Source organism: Platalea leucorodia (genome assembly GCF_965183815.1).
Source record: "Platalea leucorodia genome assembly, chromosome: 6".
In the NCBI taxonomy this organism is placed as follows: domain Eukaryota; kingdom Metazoa; phylum Chordata; class Aves; order Pelecaniformes; family Threskiornithidae; genus Platalea; species Platalea leucorodia.
This window is the reverse complement of record NC_138828.1, coordinates 41,800,392-41,824,767: the sequence shown is the minus strand read 5'-3', so window position 1 is coordinate 41,824,767 and position 24,376 is coordinate 41,800,392. Positions and strand designations below refer to the sequence as shown.

The window sequence follows — 24,376 nt, the reverse complement described above, 5'->3', positions numbered from 1 at the left end:
TGGAAAGAGAAAACATGATGCTCTGAAGTAGTAAATTTTAATCTGATGAATAGCAAAGTGTTGAAAAGTCTGAGCATTCTGTAGCAGCTGTGTTGTTTTGTGGTCAAGAGTCTTCAACAAAATAAAGGGAAATGAAGGAGCAATCTCACTCAGCATATATAGCATTCAAGGTACATCAAATGCGTGTTTCAGAAAAATAACAGAAAGAAAAGATAGACAGAAAACTGTCAGGATAAGCCCCTTTGGTACAAATACATAGAGTCTCAATTTACCCTGCTTCTTTACAGATGCAGGATTAGAAAATGAAAAAAAGATAATTTTCCATTTAAAAAAAGGTCTAAATTACATCCTTTGAATCAGAATGCCCTTATTTCACAAGAAGGGCAAGGCAAGCCTCAGAATGGGTGAAATCCTGCTCTCTTGAATATGTGGGATTTTTTTTCCTCTGAATTTGAAAGAATTATGATTTCATAAAGTCTCCCAGATAGACTGCACAATAATCTTGCCCAGATGACAGGATTTTAGATAAAAATCCTCACTGATGCTACCAGAGCTTTTCCTGTACAGATGGGAACCACTGAATCATCTGGCCATTATACTCTCTTGCACAGGATTTAATAAGATTGAAGAGAGTTAAAAAATACGGGATAAAAATATGAGACACGTAACTATTTTGTGGAAAAGAGCTTAAAGAGAGGGGAGGTTGATAGAGGCACTCAAAACAGCTACTGGTAAGCATTTGCATAAAACAAGAGATGATTGATTCAAATGAAAGATAAAAAATTAAACCTAGTAAAAATAAATGGTGTTTATACAATTCCTCCAATTGTATAATTTGAATGTCCACAGTATGATAATTCTACATCTAATAGTTTATCAGATTAAAACACGATTAAGCATTTATGTAAGGAAAATAGTAAAAACCAAACAAACAAAACCTACAAGTGCCAAAGTGCAATTCCGGATTCTCCCAGCTATAGATTTGGAAAAAGTCTTTTTCCCCATTCTTGTTGATTTAGTGATTTCCCTAGTATGAGACATCAAATACTCTGAGCAGGATCAGGAAAATGAATGGCATTAGCGAAGCTGAGAGACTGCAGACCTGGTCTTGTATAACACTCTTCATCTTATCTGATGAAAGTTTGCATGTATTAACTCTAAAATGAATTTGCTTAAGGTCATTTAAACATTAGCAAATTTAGAGCAAGTTACGTAATCTACAGACTGAAAGTGTTCTCATACAAAATTAAACTGTTCTGTTTCTTTCTCAAATTAGTTCCCCAGGTAGCTGCACTAGAAACCAGAAGGATACAGAAAGTATCACTCTTAAATCAACTTGACACCAGAGAAAGCTCATATTTCATAAAGAAGAATTGATAATCAAAGACTCAGGCTGCCTGTAGCTGGAAGCTGGGTTTCCACCATGGAGTTATGATATCACAGGCAAGTTTGGGGTTAGAAAGGAACTATTTTCTCACATGAGCAAGATGGACAAGTTCAGTAAATTGCATTATCATATTTGGAAGTATTACATTAGTTAGTCTACTTATTGAACTAATTGTAGTGACCTCCTTAATGCTCTGATTCTTTGAGATAGTCTTCTGCTGTCTTTCTGAGGCCTTTGCTTTTTCAGTGTTGCTACCACAGGGACTAATGTGAGGAAAGAAAGAAACCGTTTTCCTTTAATATGGTCTCTGGGTAATACAATAACAAAGTAACAAACAGAACTTAGATAATCGTAACAGAACTTAGATAATCGTAACAATACCTCAGCTAGCTTAACTAGAAAACAAAAGACTAGCAAACAAAAAAAAAGTGCACAACTCAAAATACTTAGAACTATGATTTAGTGATAACATGTAATTATTCCAGTTTCTGTGGCAGGATACAGGAACTTATACACCATAGAATGCATTTTTTCTTCTAAAATAGGTTTCAAACAATAATATTCATATTTATATCTTTGGGTCTTCTTTTGATAGTTGCTAGATGTGCTTAATCGTTAAGCCACTGACACTTCATAAATATCAGCTGTTGTTGGAGAATATGAATGGGATAGGGTGTAGAATTGTTGTCACACACATTTCTGTAAAAGTGTGGAAGAATTTCCACAAGTACTTTGTTCTCAATTCAGATTCAAACTTCCTTAAAATTTTCTGGATATCTCTGTATAAGCAGTGCAATTGATGAAATAGAACAGTGTGCAAAACCATCACTACCAAAAGTAATGATACCATCATGGGCATTTTAGCCAAAATCATAGTCACTGTAGGTTAGTTTGAGTGCTGCCTTGCATTTCTCTCCTCCAATTTTTGACACTGACTGTAGAGCAAGTCTTTGATGTTCACAATTTTTATACCTCCTTTTTGGTGGGTATAGCTTGAGTAAACCTCCACAGAGAATAAATGAATCAAGAACAATTTAAAGTATGTAACAAGAACTTAATTTGGGGCTAATCAGATTCTTGGTTTTTAGTAGTTTTGCTAACACTCACTTGAGCTGAATTTTTGTTGGATAAGTAAATATCCATTTGGACAGGGTTTCTTCAGTCTGGTTTACTGAACATAATGGAAATCCTCTAATTGTTTTCAATAAATCAGGAATTCTACCTCAAATACTCCACATGTTGACGTTCCACTAAAAAAACATCCTTTGGGATAGGTGTTTCAAGGAGCATTCGTGTAAACTTCTTCCCTAGAAGAAAAAGTGAATGAAACCTCAGTGATGCTGATGAAACTTAAAGGGATAACAGCTAGTGTAGCTGTATGAGGGGGTTGATGCCAGGATAGCAGCTTTAAAACACCTGGAGAAACACAAGATACTTGTTACTTGATGAAACTCAAAAGAACACTGAAATGAGGCCCTTATAAAAGGGCTCAAGATCTTGGAAATTAAGGAGGTGAAAGCAGTACAGGTGTAATTTTGAGGTTTATATTGAATTCGGGGAAAAAAAAATCACATGGCTATGAAGTAGAATAAAGACCATACAACTAAGATAACTATAACAACAGTTGTTTTTCAGTATTCTGAAAATTTCAATATTTATGAATTTATTAAAAGCTTAAATATTTAATGATTATTACCAAGAAACCATCAAAGTCAATAATGTTTTTTATAGCACTGTTTGTTTTAACATAGCTGGGAGATAAATAGATTGAAAACTTCCTTAATTCTTCAGTTAGCTGCAGCCCACAAAATCAGAAGAATTAATCATCTTCTGTAAGGAAAGAATACGTGATTAGATGATTCATTTTAAGTACATGTTAAGTTCTAAAAAGGAAACAACTTCATTTTTTCATCTTAGTTGAGATGAATGATGAAATTTGAAATGCCCACATCTCTCAGGAGAGTACTTGCTCTTCTAAAAATTCTGATCTGAATTGCTCAGTGGAGTCCTACAGCTCTACATAAGATGTTTTTATCTGTGCTGTTCACATTCTGACTCATGTAAACTTGCAAGGAAAGGAGGAAAACAACGTAGAGTGAATGTTTAATGTTCTACAGATTGCTCCACCTGTTAATTTTTTCAATAACACAGATTACACTTCTACATTTACTCTGCAGAACACTGTATATGACGGATATATTATAGCACACCAAACAGTTTCTGCCCTGTTTCATGTTTGATGAAAAAGGTATAAAAGATAATGGAAAACTCAGTTTTGAAACAAAAAGCGCAGCTGTTAATGCCAGCATGAAATTTTGAGCTATATGGAGCAAGACAAAATGGAGTATGATAAGGTGTGCCAAAATACAACAAAACATTCATATTGAGAGTTTTCTAATTATTTTACATTTATCTAATCAAAACAAACACTGCTGGAAGAGCTCAAGTAGAACAGGGATGATTATTCTTCAAGTCTTGATGCTTAAAATTAGGTATCTAAATCTTCAGTTAGACTCTAAGGGAGTCTGGAAGCTAATAATGCTGAAATACAAATCGAAATGTGAAGAGTTGGATGCTTGTATATCAAAATAATTGTCTCCTTGCTTTAGAGTCCATTGAAGGAAACAACATAAGAATAGTTTCAGTCATATGCTAAGTAAAAACCTTTGCCCTACACTTAAAATCACTACAGTTGTCCTTTCTGGGAGATTTGGAAGGCTGTATCAGGAATATAAAATAATGACTACTCATAAAAGGAGAAATGTTTGGTTGATGCAGAAATGTCTATAGATTGTTTGCACTTGAGTTCCAAAACAGACAACAGTTCCAAAAGCTGCAAGGTGGAATCAGTTGGGAAAATCAGTTACAGCTTGGATAAGTAGGAATTTTACTTAATTCCTTCAAAGTCAACACATGGAAAGAATCAGTATAAACTGAAGAATGTCTTATGATGGTTTTCCTAATATGACACAAAAATTTGTTTATCCAAAATAGACTGTATGAATTGACCTGTACACAGTATACTCTCTGCAGAGTGGTTATTAGTATGTTAAGAAGAACTGTTGGGTGTATATATATGTATAATGAATAAGGGCAAGTTGTGTGGTGACCTTATTTTGGGTTTAATTACGATCAATTAATTGTTTCAGATGGGTAATGAATAAGGGATTTCAAAGCAAGACTTGAAAGCTGGGATAGAATTTTAAGTATGTTGGCCATACACTCAGGTGAGGTTTACTCGAACAGTCATTTCGTATAGGTTTGAATGGCACTTCTACATCCTAACAGGAAGGGATAGTCTTTGATGAAAGTGAACTTGGCAAGTTCTTCACAGAACTGGATAGAAATAAGATTCATGCATCAAAATATGTCTAAGTAATCTAAATTATTTTGCTACTTTGTTTATATGACAATGCACTTTTTCATCCTTTTCCAGCTAGGATTTAATTTTGCAACCATCACACTGTTTCATATGTAGTCACGCACTGTTTCATACATAGTCAAATAGATCCGCTGGACCAGCTGCATACTTAGTTAAATGGATCCACAGGCAGCAAATCAAAGCTCTTGCTATAATACTGCTTTTAATGTTTGAAAATAGATATGTTATACCAGTTTCGTTTTCCTGAACTGTTTGTTTAACTCTGCTTTTTCTTAAGTTGCTGTTGGAATGCTTTAGTATATTCACAGCATGATGAACTTGGCTTTGCTTTTGCATATTTTGGTTTAAAGTGAGGCTACTCCACTGACTATAGTTGTACCACCAAATTTAGAAAAGAGTGAGAGCATAATCTCAACAAAAGCCCATATCACAGTTTAATACTGTGTTTTATTTTAAAAAGGTTTTTCAAAGAATGCTTACGCTAAATAAAGCTGCACTACGGACAGGTTGGATAGTATCTTAGTCTGCTTTGCTACTACAACCAGACTGACACCTGTACCTGACCTAGTGTTAAACTCACTACTGAGGTATCTCCATGTTGCATGGATGGGGTTAGCAGCCACAGCTGGAACAGATAAGAATGTCACACTCACTAATTTTGTCTTAGAGCCACAGAGACTTAGAATACAATGTGGTCCTGTGTGAACAGCAGTTTTAAGTGAGAGAATATAATGTTGCTATGCTTTTATGGCTGGTCTAAGCAATTCTCCTAATAGGCCTTTGTATTGCTTGGCACCTAACGCAGGTTTGAGTGTAACATGATTTTATTTTGAAGGGCTTTGGGTAATTATCCTCTGTCCAGTCATATTGTTGCAGATTCCACTGTAAGCTCCATTAGATTCGGTAAAGCCTGTAAGTAGCGTGTAGTATTGGAATGCTCTTGGACAAATATTATCCTCTTGATTCCCCCCCCCCTTTATTTTTGGAGCACTATGTAATAGAGCTGAGCAAATACATCACATGAATAACTCATTAATTTTGCCATTCCTGTATTTGCCAAATCACTGGTTCTCAAATATATTAACTACTTAAACTTATGTGGGAATTTATTAGGTGAATAAATCTTCATCTGTAGGCAATTTTTAATAGATGATTATGAAGATTACCAATTTACACTGGGTTTATTCTGTTCCATAACAGGAGATGTAGACATTCCAACATGACTTGCAAATTGTTGTTCTTTTCAAGTAGATGCTGAACTGAGTTTCCTTAGTCCTGCAATTCAGCATAACAGTTTTTGTTTAGCTTCTCGGTCTTTGGATGGAACCATTAATGATTCATCCCTCAAACTTTCTCCTCTGCTTCTTTCCTTTTGAACAAAATCTTGCTAAGTGCTTTCCAGAAAAAAGCAGGTGAAACTTGAGGTGGCATTTCCATATCTCTCTTCCCTTTCCTCTACCATATGTACTGAGTTTTCTTATCCTTTCTCCCTCTCTAGCTCTTCCACTTGTTCCAGGAATTTAATTCTGTTTTCCCTTCCTCCTCCTCACCCACCTTTTTCTACTCCTCAACTCTTTCTTTGGTCTCTTTGTCACTTTGTGTTATCTCTACTTCCTGTACTCCGCTGTCCAGAGAACCTTTTTGTCTGTGATCTTGTCCTGCCAGTTAACCTCTTTGGCTGTTCCACTGGTGTTTCTCTCAGGAAATACCCTTTCCTGAAAATATAACTCTGAGTCCTATGTTTCTGTCCTTCAACCCCCTGTCTTCCCCCCCTGTTTTTAATACCGCCAATTCAATGTTGGTTTTAAGTCAGTTTACCTGACAGTAACAGCAGTTGACACTGCTCTGTCTAAACAGCAACTTTAGATTTTTCTCAAACACCCCTCAAGATTGTGAAAGACACCATTACATTGTGAGTAAAATACTTCCTATAGGAAATGTGTTGCCAGTTGCAAAAGACTGAATTTGTGTTGTGAGTGGGACAGCATGATTGCCGGTGGAATAAGGAGAGGGTTTCTGGGTTTATCCGCTTGGTTGCTGCCTTGAAACTTGTCTTCTGCCTCTTTGGTGCTTGGTAAGTCACTAAGAACAGACACCTCATAGGTGATTAGCAATTACACGTGCCTGAAGAAAATAGTTTCTGAAAGTAAACATTGTCTCACCCATACCTATTCACCGAATAGAGAGCTGCTGGGGAAAACCAGTTCTGGTCTGTCTGAACAGAGATTGTGCTAGAATATATATGCTCACAGAAAAGTGCAAACTGAGTATGCGTATTGCACCTGCATTTCAAACATTTGACTTACTTAGCAACTTAATAGCCTTTCATTAAAGCTTTCTAATATCATTTTAGATGAATGTCACTTGATACCTTAAGCATCTATACTTACAAGTAGTGCCGAATAAATTTTTATAATGTGTGCTATGAACTGTGTAAATCTATGAATTCTGAAACTTCAGAGTGATGTTGACTTCCTGACTGAAAACAAGTAAATGATTTAGCAGAGATGCAAATGTAGAAGCATGGTATGTATTTTGATCCTGCTCCAAAATGTTGACAGTATAACTGTACTATATGTATTTTTGGACTTTTTTAGTGAAAAAATACAGCGTATGTATATTCTGTAGCACACATTGAGTAAGTGAGCATAGCAGGCATATTTTACAGTGAATATAAATAGTTTTACTGAATCAATACTATTGGATTATATCAGGCAAGCAGTACCATTTATGTTAAAAGAAGTGCATGCTGTGGTTTTTCTGAACTCTCTTTGAAGTTCAGTTTTGTGGCTTTTTCTATTGTACTAAAATATTAGATCATCTTTACTGATGACTTGTAATCACTGCTTTTAAATTTACATGTTGATTGATAAGGCAGGATTATCATGTGATTAAGAATGAATAAGAAATGGGAAACTTCTGTTCCTAGCAGTGCCCTAGATTTCTTTTGTGACTGCTTAAACAGCTTAGCCTCTTGGTATTCTTTTTCCCATTTAAGCAAAAAGAGGGCATCAATGTTTTCTTTCCTTGTGGAAGTATACAGGAGTAATGGCTCCTGTATTTGTGAATTACTAGCAAGCTAATCAGATGTGTTAAGGTTAAACACAAATTTCATTTATAGTGAATTTCAACTCCTGATTTGTAATTGCTTTTAGAAACAAAATAAGATGGGGGGGGGGGGGGGGCATTTTTCTTCCAAATTTCATTTGGAAATAATCCTATGAGACTGAGTAATCCTTTTTAAACAAATTGCTATAAATTCAGAAAGAATGAAGAACAAGGACCTACTTGGCCTGTTTCTGACTCCTAATAAAAACTACATGAAGGGTAGGATAAAGTGCAAAAAAAAAAAGAGATCTTTTAACTGAATATTTAACAAGCTGTAACGCACTCTCTTTTTTTCCTTTTTGAGTAAAGCATGTGAAGAATATATGATTTTTTTTTTTTTGACAAATCTCAACTTTTCAAATATTACTGTACTGGTGAAAATAGATTTTTACACTTAATTGGATAGTATGTCATATGTAATTAAAAGTCTGTCATTTTAAATGAGCTAAGTTTTGGAGGAGAATTAGCTGAATCCTGAAATGGGTTCATTGAGATGTACAAGAACTGAAGAGTTTCAAGTAACCCTTTTGCATCCCTGATATTATTTAAGAAATGTGTGCCTATTAACACTTCACACTATATTACTGGCAAGAGTAAGGTGAATTTCTTGTGAATGTCAGAGTTTATAGAGTGACCTATGAAAAAGGAAGGAAAATGAAATAAAATGGATGCAGAATATAAGACTACAGCTTTACTTTTGTCCCAGGAAGTACATTATAGGTAAGAATGAGGATGTCCTTTTTTGCATGAGGATTTGCCAACATGACACTGGCACACTAGCCCTTTTGCATCATCTCATTCCTCTGTGCAGGACCAGTGGCACAATGCTTAGAAATTAGTTGCAAGGGGAAAAGGAGAGATTGGGATGAAATTTCCATATTCCTTGAACTTCTTAGCTTTTTGGTTCCCCCCCCCCCCCCCCCCCCCCCATTTTATGGTTCACTCAGGCTGTTATAATGTTGTCTGGAAAGACAAAGAAGGGTTCTGGCTGAGTAGAACTGTAGACTAACTGATACGTAAGACAATGACATTGTCTCCCAGCTGACAAGTGCACTGCATTCTTTACCATATCTAGTTCTTGTAATATCAGTATGAACCTTTGTTGAAATTTATCTCCTAAAGAAGTGGAAAATTCTGCAATATCAAAGTCACAAAGACAATAAGCCAGAATATTTGCCCTGTTTAATATTCCTTGTGCTCTTCTGGGACAGGCTGATCGCTCTCAAGGAGAGACAGGGTAAGATGTGCCTATGAACCTTATTATATTCTCCTCTTACTCTCTAGAACTGTAGGAAATGTCTCTTACCCTGTACAGATACTGGAGTTCACAGACCTGCTTCCTTCAAAGTCAGTAAGTGCATTCTTTGAAGAACAGGTTCCTTTATATTCTTAGTACAACTTGGGATGGAATCAGATATATGATGAGATACATGGCTAGGAGTGAATTAGGCTATGCACCAGTGTATATTAACTTAGACTTGTGTTCCAGACATTCAACCACTATTTAGATTGGCTTACTCCCTAGCAAAACCCACTTGAAAACAAGTGGTCATGCTTCATCTGCATGACGCAGAATAAGGACAATGCAGGAACTCTCAAGCTATAGGAGAAATTATTCTCTAGTGCTGTAATGATCAGACAATTCATGGATGCTTACAGACTGCACGGGGCATTTGAGCACACCTGATGTTTGGACACTGCCTCAGAAGTCTGCATGGCTTTTTAAAATGTCTGTGAAGATTCATTCCTGTAGTAATGCATAACAAACAAAAGGATGATATTTTAGGTTGCAGTTTGCTGTGACTGTACAAAAGAATGTTTTTAGATCTTGTTGAGCCAACTTATCCATTGCTGCTCAAGGGAATTTTTATTGGTGGGGGAAAGGTTACCTAAACGCAGTGGTAGTGGATATTAACAACTTGCCAGTGTGCCTCAGCCTCAGGTTAGGGGTGGTGGTGGTGTGGGTTTGTTGTTGTTGGTGGTGTTTTTTTAATAAGGTATCAGACAGATCTACCTAGAACTTGCAGGTGACTCTTATGGGTCGCTTTCTCTTGGAGAGCACAAAAAATATGTAAGGGAAGATAGAGGCCCTGACAGAACTTCTGCTTAAAAATAAATCCAGCCTAACCAAGCTGATTAGGGTGCTTGCTACTTTATTGCTATCCTTTCTGTAAAATAAATTAAACAATTATTTTCTATTCTATCACAAACTAGCTGAAACTCCTAGCTACACAGCATCTGTCTCCAGAAATTGCCTCTGCATATGACTTTAAGGAAATGAGGTACAAAATAGAGACTATTCCATGCTAGTGGACAGAAATGAATCATGGCAAACCTGTAAAGATGTCAGGATTACTACGATAGAGCTTCATAGGTAAAAATTCAAAATTAAAAGTATCTGAAGAGGTTGGAAAACCAACTTAAAGACTGAACAAGCCTAATGCAAAAACTTTGCCATTCTTGTTAATACCTAATCCTTATGAATTAAATTTCTCACTATGGTTTTAGTAAACTTTTTCCTGCAAAATAAATATTCAGCTTTCTAGTAAACACAGCATGATATGTTCAGCTTATTACATATTTAAACACTCAAGATTGAATGAGATGCCAAATTATGAAATGTGGAGTATTAGTTCTTTCACTTCCATCAGTGAATACTTCAACTATGAAGTTTTCAGGATCAGCGCTAAAACACTTTTCTTATTTGGGTGTTTATTTTAAATGCTCTAGTCAAGTGAACGAGGACTGCCAGAAGAGAAAAAAGTTGGAATTAATGTTCTTGTTTAAATCTGTTAGCCAAAAAAGAACTTGTTCCTTCTTTCTTACTGTTTCTACAGGCTCCTTTCTTTAGGGTGCAATACTAAGATTCTCCAATAGATGCCCTAAGAGATCTCTTATAAACATCACGAGTAAATACTGAAATCAAGTATCTTCAGCTTTCTCTTTGTGTGTGTGTGTTTTTTTAATAGAATCTGTGTTATCTGCTATCGAGTGGTATTATGTTTTCAGATTTCAGTGATAATGAATAATGAAATTTGATCCCAAATGAAGTCAAAAAAGGGTGGATGATAAGGAATTAAATATTTATCCTCATTTCTCAATTATTTTTCAATAGTAATTTTTAATGTGCTTCTTAATTCTGTAGTGTATTATCTCTTTACTGTTTAATCAGTTGTTACTTTATATTCACAAGGCGAGAAAGGGGGCAACGTCATCTTGTTAGAATCATTATCATTGCAAAGTTGCTACACACTGAAATGAACCTATAGCATTTATTTGATTAGAAATAATGGAGAAATCTACAGATCTAACCTCAGAATCTAGTTTGTTTTTTTTTTTTCCCCCTGAGTTTATGTCTGTTGTTCTGTGGTATACATTTGAATTATTTTGATGCATTTCAAAGATAGGTTTCTTGTGTATGAACACTATTGCATATTCCTTTTGTTTAAGGAATTGGGTCCCTTTGTGAGAACTGGCTCTGAGGAGACAGGGGGTAAACCTTAATGTGCCTTTATGATCCTTTTGTCATTTGGGAGATCTCCTGTGCCAGATGGTTGGCACAACCTTTCTCCAAGCCACAAGCAAGCTAATTTTCTTGTATACCATTTGCCAACGTCTGCCATTCTGGTGCTTATGATGCCCTGCTGTTATAAAAGCACCGGTCCAGGTCTCAGTACGCTTTATGGTGCCTTTTGATCAGCACAGAGTTTATAGTGGATGCATTATCATCTTTCATTAAAACATTAAACAGACATTGAGTGAATTAGACCAGTGGAAGATGAGAGAAAGATGTATGTGTCCAAACTTCATGCTGTGTGTGTGTAAGAGAGAGATATCTGGAGGATTATTCATGCCATCTCATGTCAGAGCAGGCTGAGAGTTCTTTTGCTGTCATTGACTTCAAGCTAATCAATGATCTTCACCAGGAACAGCTGCACTGAAGGGGCAGCTGTCTTCTGCCAATTAAAAATAAAAAAAAGAAAGTGGAAATTAAACCCTACAAACAGCAGTACTTTGGACTGCATATTTTGCAATAAGATTTCTTTATTGCTTGAATCTATCAGATTGCCTAAAACGATTTCTGTTATTAAGCTACAAATAGAAGTGTGTTTAAAGTGTTGCATATTTTTGATTCAAAGAAAAAAGAAAAACGATTTTTTTTTTTTGTCTTACTACTTTGTAACTGCCAGGTTAGCTGGGACAACAAATTAATTGATACTTAGTAGTATCAGATTTTAATATCCTTAATTCTATGGTAACTTGGTAATGTTATTCATGGGAACACTTTTCTCATTTTGAATGTTTAAATATATACCACAGAAAAATGAAATGTTGTTGTTGTACTTACAGGTGGTGAGTGGTACCAAGCCGTACAGAAGTCACTGGAATAATCTGAAGAGTGAGTAAGTGCAAGTCTCTGAAATTTCCTGGTTTTTTCCTTACTGATTGCTACTACAAAAACTTAAGCACAAAAAATGATTTTAAATAGCTTTAGAAGTGCTAGCAGTAGAAAAGCCAAGAGAAGAAAAATAGCCACTTCTGAAATACTATGCTTACTCTCTCATTCTGCATTCATTTCACAGGTAAATAGTTCTGGAGAACGGGTTATTTGTGGTAGAAAAGGAGATCCAAATTAGTCAAAGAAAGTGACTATTGTTCTAAATTCAGTAAGAGACAGGCTGTAAAGTATTAGAGCAAATGTTTTGGACAAGTACGGAATGGGTTGCTAAATAGCTTTCATCATGTCTTACTTGCATTGACTTCCCCTTAATATATTGAGACTTTGTTCTTCTCTTTGTCTTACATGAAGTTTTCTACTGTATTGGATCCTATATTAAACAGCACCTCATAAATACAAAATAGAGAATCTTCATTATTAATACCTACAGTCTTAACAAGCATAAAACGGCTTTGAAGTTCTCTGTGTTTCTCACCTTTACAAGAAAACATTAGTACTTACTGCACAGCTCCTCCTCTGCCCAATATAAGAATGGCAAATGCTTCAAATACAGTAATTCAGGTAGAAAAATGAAAACCAAGCATAACTGACTGCCAAGCACATGGGACTCTTAAGCATACCAAACTCTGAAAATTGTGTGGCATACTACATGGGATCTGGTAAGATACAATGCTAAACTATCCCAGTTAAGGTTATGAAAACCAGAAACGTGCTACTAAGTATCCACAGTCTCTCTTGACTAACAATTAGTTGTTAAACACAGAATAAATTCTCCACTGAAGTAGTGTACATTGGTCCGGATTACATCAAGTAAAGTAATATCCCAGTTGTAATACTCTGTGGATGAAAAAGTTCCAAATGTTGCAACTGCAAACAGAGATGATGATTACATCATAGGTCACAAAAACATGTATGGGTCACAAAATAATGAAAAAATTTTAGTTCATTCACGTAATTGTTTTTTTGGTGGAAAACCAGAACAAACAATACACAAAATAGAGCTCATAAACAATATCCATTGAGTGGAAGACAGAAAGCTGTCAGGATAAGAATAAGCAAAATTTATTTTCTAACTACTATCTGTGATAGCTGATATAGAGCGAAATTAGAGGAAAAAATAGAACATGTGTGTGCTACAAATACATCAAAGTAATTTTAATTAAATATGAGCTTTGTAAACTGGATGTCCCAGTGAGTGTCCAAAGAAGAAAGATGAGCAGGATCAGATACACACATTCAAAAATGCAAGAATACCAAGATACCTTAATGTATTACACTGTTGTATCATTATTTACACTCAAGAGTGCAAGTCCCTCACAAGGTTTAGATATTTTCAGAATTTTTTCAAGAGCCTTCCATGTGCTATTTTTGGGGTTCTTAGTAAAGAACCAAAAATTTGCAAAGCCATTCGCAAAGCCATTTGCAAAGCCAAGCAGTAAGCCACAGTATGTCAGGCCTTGCATAATCTGATAGTCATCCTGACTACTTCATTAACTGGGTTATATAAAAATTTATGTAATTGTTGTTTGTTTCGTGTACTTTCATAATGGCAAAGGGGAATGGATGAGCAAGGTCCCTGTTTGCCCTCACAAGATTCCAATTTCTACTTAGTTTGGACCAAGTAATTTTTACCTTGACCTCTGTCCCAGGAGAGTTTCTAGTGCAGCTGAGCTAGCGGGAAGCAAAGTTGACTCAACATGAGGTTTGCACCCCAAAAATTGTCATTAAGTAGTGCAATTTTATTCTGTTTGTACTTTGCAAAAAACCTGAGGGGCTTAAGAGAAAAAAGAGGGGAGAAATAGAATCATAGTGGTTCAGGAATGTTATCCGGATGCCAGCCTAGCTGCCTTTATGATAACTGGCAATTATAAACGGTTGGATCAATGAAAGTCGGGTTGATTTGGCTTTATATTCTACACTTTGTGTGTAAAAGTTAATCGTGTTTCTTCTTGCAGTGCCATGACCTAATTAGCAGTCCAGTAAGGACTCCCTTACAAGATCGCAGTAAGCTAATGCAGTCGAACCTATCCCGTTTTATTATTTCCTGCGCTAACTAGTTCCGTTCTTTAAGTACTGGATTTACCTAGTTTTGTTTGTCACCACAAGTTTATTCCACACGTAGACACAAGTATAATTAACCTGGCGTGCTAGTGTACGGCAGAACAGCTGACCTCTGTCTGTCTTAGCCTAGTCGCGGATGATTTAAAGACAGTTTAATACTTTAACCTGTAAAATGTTTTCCCAAAAGGCCTGAAGTAGGTAGCCTATAAAAGAGTAGATAATTTTCATAATGATTGCACATTGAAGATTAAGTAGCTACTCTTTAAAAGTGGTGGAATGGATGGTAAATTGATTTAAAAGTAATAGATAACTAAATCTGTTCCCTCACAATAAAGCAGGTTCGAGTGAGACTTCAAACTATGGTTTCTTTGCTTGACTTCACGTAAAGATATTTCTAATTTTTAGGCCGTTAGCTTGTGGCTTTTTTGTTTTGTTTGCTCCTGTTCGTGCGAAGGTACCTGTTATCCTTCTTATAAACAGAGGATGTAATTAATAGTCTTATCTCAGGGTGACTTTTTCCCTTATTTTTCCTAACGGGGGGGGATGATTCACAGCAACATGTCAATGTTCTTAGCGTGGGTTACCAGTGAGGAGCTCTACCTCAGCGCTCGGGCACTAAGCCTCGGTGCGGATGGTAGGGATGACGGATGCAGGCTGTGCGAAGCCTCCAGCACACCTGCGCTTTCAGACAGCCCGTCGGTACATTGACGCTTATGAACATTGCGTAACGTCCACCCTGCGTTAAAAATGGCAGCGCGGGGACCCTCTGCGCTCCGGCTGGGAACTCCTCGCTGTTCCACAGCGGTTGCCCTTCTCCCCGCGGGCGGCCGCGCTGCAGTGCGCCCCAGGTGCTCTGGGTTCCCCGCCTTAGGTGGGGAGCGGGCGAAGTGGGGGCGGCCGGGGAGCGGGGAGCGGGGCGATGCCCCTGCGGGGGGGAGCCCGGAGGGGGAGAAGGGTGAACTCCACCAGGGCAACGGCCCTCCGCCTGGGCGAGGAGCCCTCCGGCGAGAAGGGGAGGCGAGATACGAGGCGTCGGTTTCCCCAGCCCCATTAGGAAAATACAGTAATAATTTAAAAACAGAGAGGGGGGAGTTGGGAGCAAGTTTTGGTAGGCGTCGGGTGATGCCGGCAGCTCGGGGGGCGGGCCGGGGGCGGGCCGGGGGCGGGGCGGGCCGCGCCGCGCCGGGCCGGGCCGAGCGGAGCGGAGCGGCGGCGGGGGCGGCAGTCGGGCTCGGCGGCGGCGAGCGGGGCCGGTGCTGTCCGCGGCCCTGCGGGTGCTGAAGGGCGGGCGCCCGGCGCCGCCTCCCCGCGGCGCCTCGGGGCCGGGGCACTCGCCCGCTCCTCGCTCTCCGCGCCGGGGCTCGGCGGGAAGCGCGGGGCCGGCATCGCTTCGAGTTTTCTCCGGACTGGTGGCTCCCTCGCCGGATCGCGGCGCGTCCGCTTTTGGCTTTGTTAAACGAAGAAGTGTTCCTCCGTTTGCCGTTCTCCAGCGGGGACCCGGCGTCTGTGGTTTCTTCCTTGCGGACTTTAGTGACTCTTGGGTAAGGTAAGCAGGAACGTGAATGTTTTTTGTTCGGCTGGCATCTGCGTAGAAGTGGTGGCGGGGTGGCGAATGGGGTGGAGGAGCTGGCAATTAAAAGCGGAGCAAAGTTGGGAGCTTAGGTCAGTGTAGGGGCAACACTTTGGAAAGAGGTGTGCAGTTTTTAGTGAAAAGGGCTCTGTGAACAAAAGATGAATGTAGAACGCGAAGTTAGAAGCTTGTTTTACTTAAAAACTTGCTGTCAGGGTAATGTTTAAATGTTTGAAAATATTTTATTATAGAAATCTTGAGTGTCGTAAAAAGATATCAGAAGACATTACAGAAGCTGCTTTCTATAAACACCAGGTTTGGGGGACAAGAAAAGCTCTAATTGATTCTGTCTGGGGGAAGAAGGGATATGTAAGGTCATTCTGGGAAGTAGAGAGCAAAGTAGGAATTAAAAGAGGATTTAAAAGCATAGCCTCATGTTGCTCTGTGTTCTTGTGGTGCCTGTGTGTGAGTGTAATAGAAGGACGGTGGTACCTGGTTACTCGATGAACAATTTAATGCTGTAACACTGTGAACTTGTGAAATAGCACCTTTCTGAAAGGGATCAGCCCCACCTCCGCCTCCAAGGTCAATGTGGTGTGTGTGTGTGTGCCTGTGAAAGTTGTGGATTGTTTCCTTTGATATGGACTGATGAATGTCAGGCCTTCTTCCAGGCTACAACAAGGTGTAAATGCAAATCTCTGATTTAATAATACCGTATTATGTTGTGTTATAGGGCTGCTGTTGGTGGTGATTGAACGGAACTGGGAAGTGTGGGCAGATGAAATGTCTTGCTATTTTGTCAATGTTTAACCTTTCACAAGCTTGGTAGGGCGCTCTGCTTCACAGAGGGGTTTTCTACCGCTTCAGCGAGTTGTCAGAGGGCACACGCAGAGCAGAGTGGCACGCAGGGCTTTGGGCACACGCAGAGTGCCACGCAGGGACTTCGACACGTACAGGGCAGAGCACCACGCAGGGACTTCTGTCGGAGATTAAGGCTGATTCTAGAAGGAATGGGCTGCTGCTGCTTGTAGCCAGTGCTACTGAGATGGCTGAACAGAGCAAGCAGCCGAATGAGGTCCCCACCCTGTATTTTTTAACATTATGTAGCACTTCATACTCTCGTGATTGTGATGAATTTTCTTTGGAACTGGGACCTAAACCACAATTGTTTCTTTACGTAGTTGCCCTGCACAAGTGCTAGCAGTTGTAGTAACTGTGAGTGTGAGGTAACTTTTGCTGATGAGATGAAGCTGATGAGACTGTTTCATGTTATTGTAGCATTTTTTTACTCCTGCATCATTTATTTAATGTTAAGGTGGGTTGTTTTTACTGAGTATTTTTATCAGCTAGACTACAAAGATAACCATCGGGCAGCAGCACAGAACTACTGAGGAACAAAGTTGAAAGCAAGCAAATTCAGGAGAAAGTACTTTAGGTTTCCAAAGCTTTCATTAAATTTAGGTAGAATTAGGAAATACATATGTTTTACTATTCCACCTCTCCCCCCAGTTATAAAGCAGCTATTGCTTTCCTCCCTCAAATGGTAGGGAAAGAAAGTTTATTACACAGCACTTGCACTGATTGCAAACCTTCATTAATAGTCTACCCGTCAGTTAGGACAGCTCTTATCGTCTGTCATTGACACGAATATTAATTGGCTGTGAAATGTTGTGATATAATTTTAAATAATGATACTTTTTGAAGTATGAAGATTCAGGATGCTTGCTTTCTAAAGCAGACATTACAAAAATATTTTGGAAAAGTTAATTTTGAAGTGTGTGGTGCAAAAAGTGCATGAACTGAGGGAAAAAAAACCCCAGCAAACCAACCTCAATCCACTAAGTATATGGCCCAGCTTTCTATGTTTATCTGTAAGTATAGGGGGCCTGTCTGCAAATCCTTGTTCACTTGAGTGCTCTTTATTCATATATGTAGTCCTGTTAACTGCAAAGGGACTATATCCATCATTACATGAGTAAAAGTCATTGATCTTGCTGAGGTAAGTCATTTTACCACCATCACTCAGATGATAAACTTTGACGCTAAGACACTAATTCTGCACTTTTAAATTTATGTCTTACATCTGATTGTATTTTCTATGTAATGTTGTGCCTTCATTTGTATTGGGCTGCTTGATTTTATAAATCATGTTTAAAAAATGAAGATTTGAAATGATATGCAGACTCTCAAGGAAGTAAAATGGCATTTCTATTTTTCAACAAAATGGTGTTCAAAATATACATATATACATCAAGTGTGGTCCATAGCCATTTTGGTCATCTGTTCTAATTAGAAAAAGTCTGTCTTCAGTAGTAATCCTTCTTCAAGCATATTTGTATACTTGTAAGGATGTGATTTTGTATAGTGTTCAGTTCCAAGACCTTTAACAGCACCGTTCAAAAGTTGAAAAAAAATGGATGCTAATGACTTGACCAAACAGCTGACTGCAGAACTAATGCAAACTCAGGGAGGAGTTTTGTCATAAAATCAGTATTCGGGGAACCCCTCTGTTTAAAGTGGTGCTTTATAGACCCTGCTTACACTGACCAACACAAAGATGTGCATGTGAAGGCATACACTTACTATTAATGATGATGTCAACATACGTACACCCTGTCAGGTGTCCTAAGCTTACATTTGATAGTGGATCACTTGGCTGTTTGCTGGGCTATTGCCTTTGACAGTAAATGATACTCAGTGAAAACCCAACTGCTATGGTTGCTCAGTTCTAGGTGTGTTCTAGATCTATCTAATCATGCCAGTTTGTCATTCTGATATTTTTTTTTTGTGTGTGAGTTTGTCTAATAATCCTCTGTATTTGTTTAAAAAAGCAAAGATATTCAATCCTAGAAAAAAGAACTGTTACAATCATGTAAATTATGTCTCTAATAAATAGCAACTTTTTTTTTCCTTGGGATAAATGCATGCAGTTCTAAACTGTTGTTTTACATTTACATTTATGTTTACATTTTAGAAAATGTAAATTTTGTGTCACTCTTCTCTGACTTCTGGCGACTATAAAGTACTAATGAAAGCAAGGCTCTGCTTGGTTTTATTGGTCTCAAACCTAAATAAAAAGGTGGAGCTCCAATAAGAATAGTTCTGCCTTTCAACAATTCTGAACTTGGCTTAGAAATTTCAAAGGTAAGAGGTCAAATGAAACCAGTTCAGAATATTTTTCTCCAGACTGGCAAATACTGTGGGATAATTCAGGACATGAAATATCGCAGGAGTGAATCACAGGCTCAAGGGGGAGTAATGAATCAAATGCCACTCTTAACTTTGTTCTTCGGTTTTTCTAAGCAAAAGCAGCAAAATAATTGTTAATTATTCAGTGTAGCTTGGCCTATTACGCTACATAATTTTGAAGCAAAGTAAATAGATTAGCAAGTTTATTTGCAAATCTGTTTAATCCTGTTTTATAGTTGAAGCCTTTTTTTTTTTTTTTTTCCTTAAGCATAGGGAATATCTGTCAACAAATGAAAAAGCTGGGAACTTGTTTGCATAAGATATTATACATATTTAATATAGCGCACTTTTCCTTGCCTCTTGGTAGACAGAAAAGACAAAGACTACTCTTCTATATTATTAGAAGAACAGTAAGTTGAAACTTTGTCTCTGTAGTAAAGAGATATTGAGAAGGCTGTGAGTTGAATAAGAGTTGTGGTTGACCAGCACCTTTGAAAACAGTGCTGGATGAAACTCCCTGTAACACCCCCAATATCAAAGATTACTAGTGCCCAGGGAATGTAGTAAAGAGAAATCAAACCCACAGGCTAGCTCTCTTTTGTTCTATTTTACAAAATCTTCAGGTTTTGGGTAAATTGAGCAACTTCTAGTTACAAAGTCTTGTCTCCTAGTAGGTAAGTTGTGTTCCTTTCTGGCACTTATATTAATTAACAGATGTGTCTTCCTTGGGATGGGCCAGTGCAGATAAAGAAACTTCTGCACAGTTAGTGTGGCAGCGCTGTGAAAATGCTCCCCATTTGCCAGTATCTCCCATTTTTCTGGTTGTATTGGTTGAGTTTATTGGCCAAGAGATGTAATGAAATAACTTCAAATCAGACAAACTATTGTGGTCTAGCCAGGCATGATTCCTTACCAAGTAGGTATGGAAACAACTTTAAAATACATATTTGTTATCTATTTTTAGCTTTATTTGATAGCAGTGGTTATGCAGGTGTTTACCCTTACTACCCTAGAAATGATCATAGCAAGTCTATTCAATTAATCCCTCTTTTTACCATACACTAAGTGAACTTAGTGGTGAATTATTTGGCTGCATTGCTGAGTTGTGCTAATCTTAAGAAAATAAGAAGTTCTAAAGAGTTAAATGAGGGGAGAGTGGGCAATGCTTGCACTGATTGCTTGAAGTAGGTTGAAGTTCACAGTTTATTTGCATTTGAATTAATTGAGATTGGTGTCCAGCAGTGCTTTTCAGAGCAGGCTTCAGAAAGACTTTTTTGTATAATAAAGTACTTGAAAATGTTAGTTGGAAGATGAAGGATATTTAAAATACTTCTTTCTTTTCCTGACAGAGCGAGCTTTTTTCTCATTTTCCTCTAAGTAAGGCTTATTGTAATTCTGAAATATTTTTACCACTGAATGGGCGTTCTTGTGTTAAAAGCTGCTATCATTTTTAAATCAGCATATTAAAAACTTTCTGAAATAATTTTCAGTTTCTTCATAAAGAAGTTCTTGATACCTACAAAAAGAAATAAAATAATCTTAAACCAGCTCATAACGTTAATCAGATAAAATGTTATTCCTAACTAAAAATGCTCTTTTATTAAATGATAGGAACTTCTGGATTGTTGTTTTGCATACTTTGCTTCCATTAGGAAACAAAATATTTTAGATGCTTTCTGCATTATAACTCTGAACTGTACATATTTTCATTATTATAACAGAACTTTGTCTTCCTAAAGAATATGTAAATCATTATACATTTAATCACATTTAAACAAATCGATAAGTGATGGAAGAAAAACAGGTAGAAAATTTTTTTATTTCATGACGGGTAGTGGAAGTAAACTTCTTTTTTCAAATAGCTTGCAGATTATGACAAGCTTCAAAGTTGAACATTTCAAGTTGTATATTTTTTTATATTTTCTTTCATAAACTTTATTTAAAACACCACTATAACTGATAATATATGTTAATTATGGATTTTGTTAAACTTTGTCAACCACAATTACTAGGAAAGAAAGAAAAAAAGCACTTTCACATCATTGTGGCAGATGAATGGAAATCTTAATTCATATATAAGAGTAGTCAAAAAACTAAATAGAACTTTTTTTTCTGTTAGAGACTGAATATAGTACCACCGATATTACAATTTTATAAATAATCCTTTAGCGTGAGGACTGTATTTGGTGACAGTCATGCCCGTCCAGTGATAACAAGAAACAAGAGCAACAAAAGTACTGGATGCATGAAGATGCCATGATATCTAAGAAGATTTCTTTAGGAAAAAAGGTAAATACACTGCAGAAAAGTGGGCAAAATAACTGTGAAAAAGTTACTCCTGATATCTACTCTGAACCTCCCTATTTCAGTTTAGGCCCATTGGCTTTTTGCTGAGCTCGCTCCAGTTTTGATACAGTGATCGGTGTTCTCCGCCCCCCTTGCTCTCTACCTTTCCCCACCGAGGTGGAAGCGAGGTGCGGCTGGGTAAGGAAACCGATGTAGCGACACTCAGTAACAACCGAGCGTTATTAAGCAGGCGTTTTATTGCAGCGCTGGGCAGCACTGGGGATTCTCCACCATAAGCGCTCCACCGATTTGGTAGACTTTCAGAGATTATAAACTATAAAGTCATACATATTCACAGGATTTCCGAGAATTCATTTACATAAACATGAGATTTCCTGGAACTTATTAACATATGCAAACGTCCGATCCGCATGCGCAGTCGTCTTCCTTGGTGGTCTTTGGGTGGTCGTCGGGGTCTTCAGATGAAGGCTCATAGTTGTAGTCGTCTTCACTGTGTTCGCTGACTGACCTTTGGTGCAGTTCTGGGACCACCCTGTCCTCCAAGGCTGCTGTTGTCATCCCCTTGCAACTTTCTTATCTTCTGTGCCTTTGTTCTCCCAAGGCCGAGTTGTCTGAGATGGGATTATCCCGGAGCCCCCTTATTTTACAACCATTGTAACTACTCTCTAAATCACAAAGGCCTTTCTTTTGTTTAGTTAAGTGACTAAGATATTTACAAATATCCTCCTTGCCCCTAGGCTTTAGTTCTTTCAGGAGGCATTTTGATGCAGTGGCTTTGTCTCTCTTGGCTTTAACCCTTTCAGTTTATCCATAGTTTTCTTGCACTGGGGGGCCCAAGACAAGACACACTTCTCCACATGTGATCTAACTCGAGGTGTTGATGACCAGCATTCAAAAAAATTGCAATATGTATCTACATATAAAGATAAAATAAAAAATAAAGAAGAGAAGTAAAATAGATTAGGAAGAAACTTCTCTTATGAATTATATGTTCCATAATTTGCCACAAAAGGATTTCTGTTTTTCCAGGAAAGCATAGCAATATGGCCTCTAGTGAAGACCAGCAAAAATATTCCTGTGTTGGCTATCATTCCTAGGACATATTTACTCCCTGTGTGAACTCTAGGTGAGAGTGCACCAAGTACAACTATATATAATTTTTAAGATTGTATTGTCTATGTGGAAAAGTTACTAAAATGTAAGTTTTCTTTTAAGAAATCATGCTTGGCACTATCAGATTTTTTTTTTAATGCAAGATTCAAACAGATTTAGTATATAAACAGAAGAGACTAGTATCTGCTTTCTGAGAACAAACACTCGTGTAATGGAAAGCTAAATGCACACGAACAAATGACCAACTCACAAATAACTCTCCTTTAGAGTTACAGCAGTCCAACTTTCTATTAATAGAGCAGAAAATAACCTATTGTACTTAAGTAAAAAGAAGAGATGCACCATGTTGATTTTGAAAACACTTTTTGCATTTACATTTTGCTTTCAGGAGAAGGAGAATTGTTTTGGCGTATTTTAGAGTGTTCTTTGTCACTTCTGCATCACCATTTCTAGCAGTATCTAGTTTTTCCCTTCTAAGGTTCTGGTTTGAGCCTTAAGTCAGCAAAAAGCAGACGCCTTCATGAGACATAAAGTTTGTACATCATCTTGGTGACTGTCAACTTTTTATGAAAGATTTGAGATTGTTGAACCTGTAGAATGAAATCTGAGATCGAGTACCTTTGATAAAGGCAGATTTTCTCATTGTTGTCCAGGTATTCCTCAGGTCTGAGAGGTGAAGGCTCAGAAAATGGTCAGAAAGCAGCATTTCCAAACATTTGCTCAGTGAGGCCTACCGTATTCATAGGAGTGCAAAACCTGATGTTAAAATGAAACATCTTATTTTAACAGTGAGTCCTTCTTCTTCACTCTGTTTCAAGATGGAAACATGAGTTCGGTTCATCGCCTGTTTTAGCAGCGGAAAGGCCACAGAGAAGGAAGAGAGGCTCTTCCTGACAGTAGTTTTTGCTTGTCCTTGTAAAATGGAATTAAGTTGCGTGGGTCCTCTCTCCTTGCATCAGCCAAGGGTAGCCATAACCTCACCTTCAGTGAGAAATCAACATTTTTAATCTTAAGTGCTAATTTTCAAATTGAAATACAGTTCATCACATTGCTGTTCTTCTACATTATCAAGTCCTTTGACAGAGATAGTTCTTATTTAGAATAAACTGCAGGACACAGCACCAGGTTATGGTAGTTTGAAGACTGTTCATATTTTGCATTTATTTCTTATGCCTTTTAAGGCAAATGAATCTCAGCTAGGATAGTGGGGTGTTAACATATTAATTTTAAATTTGTTGGTCCTCTAACATACATGCTATGCTTCTGTCTTCCATTTATACTACCTTGATATTCTTGTGTAATTCAGAAACCCAGCAATAATTAGTACTATGGCAGTATTTTAACATGAAAATTATAATTCTATTTTAGATTTTGTTTTTGCTTCAGGCTGTTTTTGATAAACAGTAATAGTCTGTAAAAAATGTTGTACACGTTGATGCATGGGCTGATTTAGTTCTTTCCTTGGGACACTTAAAGAAAAAACATAAGTAACATCACTCCTGAGATTTAACTTTTGTATTATGTTAATTATTCTTTGAACTGGAAACAGTTTTTCAAGTGAATTTAAACTGTGTTGCTTAGCTATAATTACATTTTAGTCTACTGTCTAATAATAGGCTGATTCTCTTCTTTTATGCTTAGAGAATTATTGTCACAAAAATATTTGAACAGTCTACATTTGTATGTTCTTGTTGCAGTCAGCAGGGTGGGAGGAGGAGGTTAGCTGCACCTTAGGGGTTTCATTTGAAGCATTAGTAGAGTGCTTCAGGCATCAGATCTTAAAACTGGTGTCCCCTATGG

At 37.6% G+C, this 24,376-nt stretch overlaps 1 protein-coding gene across 3 annotated transcripts in view; it reads left to right on the top strand.

Moving 5' to 3' along the window:
• The window catches only part of FSTL5 (follistatin like 5), a 362,482-nt gene that overhangs the window by 19,690 nt on the left and 318,416 nt on the right, over positions 1–24,376 (top strand). The window contains exon 2 of one of the 3 annotated variants that reach the window (XM_082314957.1): positions 12,228–12,280. The gene's annotated coding sequence lies outside the window, so the exon portion shown is untranslated. Of the gene's footprint in view, positions 1–12,227; positions 12,281–24,376 lie in introns of those variants that run through there. The other 2 variants (XM_082314955.1, XM_082314956.1) reach the window with 2 other exon arrangements.